The sequence below is a fragment of the Protopterus annectens genome, chromosome 12.part0, assembly GCF_019279795.1.
Source record: "Protopterus annectens isolate FY-2018-M chromosome 12.part0, PAN1.0, whole genome shotgun sequence".
NCBI lineage: Eukaryota > Metazoa > Chordata > Ceratodontiformes > Protopteridae > Protopterus > Protopterus annectens.
This window is the reverse complement of record NC_056746.1, coordinates 1,503,162,742-1,503,164,981: the sequence shown is the minus strand read 5'-3', so window position 1 is coordinate 1,503,164,981 and position 2,240 is coordinate 1,503,162,742.

The following is a 2,240-nucleotide window of genomic DNA, read 5'->3' as shown; positions in this document are numbered from 1 at the left end:
CTTCCTCTCCTATGTGGCTTCCAAACATCATAACCACCTTCATGGCTTTACAGATGTAAGGCAGTTATCCAGGCAAATACTTCATTTTTTTTCATTATTTTCCATGTGCAAACCCAGACAGCACTCAAGGCATAGATATGCAACAGAATGGTGTGAGCATAATCACACATGCCTTTACAGATTATGTAACCATGAAGAAGCCCCTATCTTCTTCTAAGCAGACATGTTTTGTACAAAGTTGCCATTGGGAATTGTAATGGAACTTGCACTCCAAAGACATGCATCCTCCCAACCCTCCCCCTCTGGAGAGGGGTGTGAAAGCAGCAGCACTTTATTCTGCTCTCACTTCAAGCACCTATACTGAAAATCAGAGTTAAGTAGTCTGGGTCTTACTCAAGGCTCCACCCCTCAGTGTCATGAAGCCAGCCAAGTAAGTGTAACTGCTGTAACTTACTTCAAGCTGGGTCTTATGGTGCACGCATAGGAAATCTTTTCTAGAATAATGACACATCAGGAGTGAAAATAAAAACCTCCTGCAACCTAATACAGCACTACTAAAAATGAAGTCATGCTCTCCTTGAAGGACAGGAGCAAATGGTAGATAATCACAGCTTAGATACCATGTTCTTCTTCTGCATGGAGACATGTGTGAATGGGCGGACCTTCGTTGATGGTTGTGCATCAGGGCTGGTAACTCGGCATGTAAAAATCAACTACCAATCATTAGCGGACCGGAGTTCCGCTGTGGTGACTCCTAACCGGGAAAAGCCAAAAGACACAAACAAACAAGATACCATGTTCTGATGACACAATGTTTCTTGAAACTGTGAAACAAAGACTCACACAGCAGCTGCACAAAGACCCTCAAGTGACATGCTTTTTAATAAATGCACAAATGACTACACATCCTAGTAATGACCCCCATGTAAGACCTGTAATACTTATCATGGCAACATATATATGTTTTTCAAAATATCCATTTTTGTTCCTTTACTTGTAAAAACTAAAATCCATGAAAGTCTACATAACATGATATGTTTGCCAGCAAAGATATTTAACGGTCACCCCGACATCCACCACATAGAGTATTTATCCTTCTTCCATTGCCAATAGAGAAAATTACAGAATATACACAGTTATTTACTCACGAAAATATAGCACCCCTTTGGGTATGAAGCTATAAATCTCATTCAAAGATACCAGACAACATTATGGAAGTGAACAAACTTCACTGGTGAAAGCCTGCAAAATTCAAACTCCATCCAGCTGAAGCAATACTGAAAAGAAAAGTTTCTTCTTTTACAGTCACTTCGAATCACATATGGCTGAAGGTTCACATGAAGGGAGAACTAACCTACATGCCACAAAACTGACATTTCAGAAGGAAATGGGAAGTGTTGTTCTTAAATGGAAAATGTTACTTAAGAGCAAAAGGTTCCACCTTAGCCAAGGGTTGTTTCTACCAGCCTAAACAGCAAACGTTGGACATGGTTTGTAGATGTACTTTTAGGAGTCAGTATGGTAAATTACCATTGCACACAATCTTCAAAAGCTATATGCAGTATTCTAGCCACAACTAATACTCTCTTTCCACAGAAAGATTTTTCAACTGGAAAAAAATCTAGTGATATCTTTGTACTTTCCAGGTAACTGAAGTAGAATAAATGCGCCCAAGTCCAAGTGTCAGTGACAAGGATGGCAAAAATGTAACCTACAAGACCCTTGCCTTTTAAAACTGGCCCTGGTGATAGCAACTCCACAGGTGCAAAGGATCTCAGATAACCTGTACAGGAAAAGATGCATCTCCCACTCTGAAATGTAATTACAGACACCAAGTATTCCGTGTTTCCCCCTCCTCCTGCTCTGGATAAACACACTGGGAAGATGGATAGTGATGAAATATGGGTCTGCAACAGATGAGTTTTCTTCATTTTATGGCTGTCTTTTTTGTTTTTCTTTTCAGCTTTTTTGTTACTGTATGGGTCAGCTTTATCAGACCTACACGATGGAATGTTTGGGCTTAAGAAAACAAAAGCATAATTAACTGGCCGTGGGGGGGAGGGGGTTCAGTACTTATTTCAAGCTGAAAAGTCCCCATGCCTTTACAAAGGTCTGGGATGGCAGGAGGAAGAGGGTGTCTTATTAGAAGTAGAATGAGCCTTGTGGAGAGTTTCTGCATGGATACACAGCGGGTGTGCATAAGAGAAGTAACTTTGATCTTCAGTCCCCACTGGCTAAAC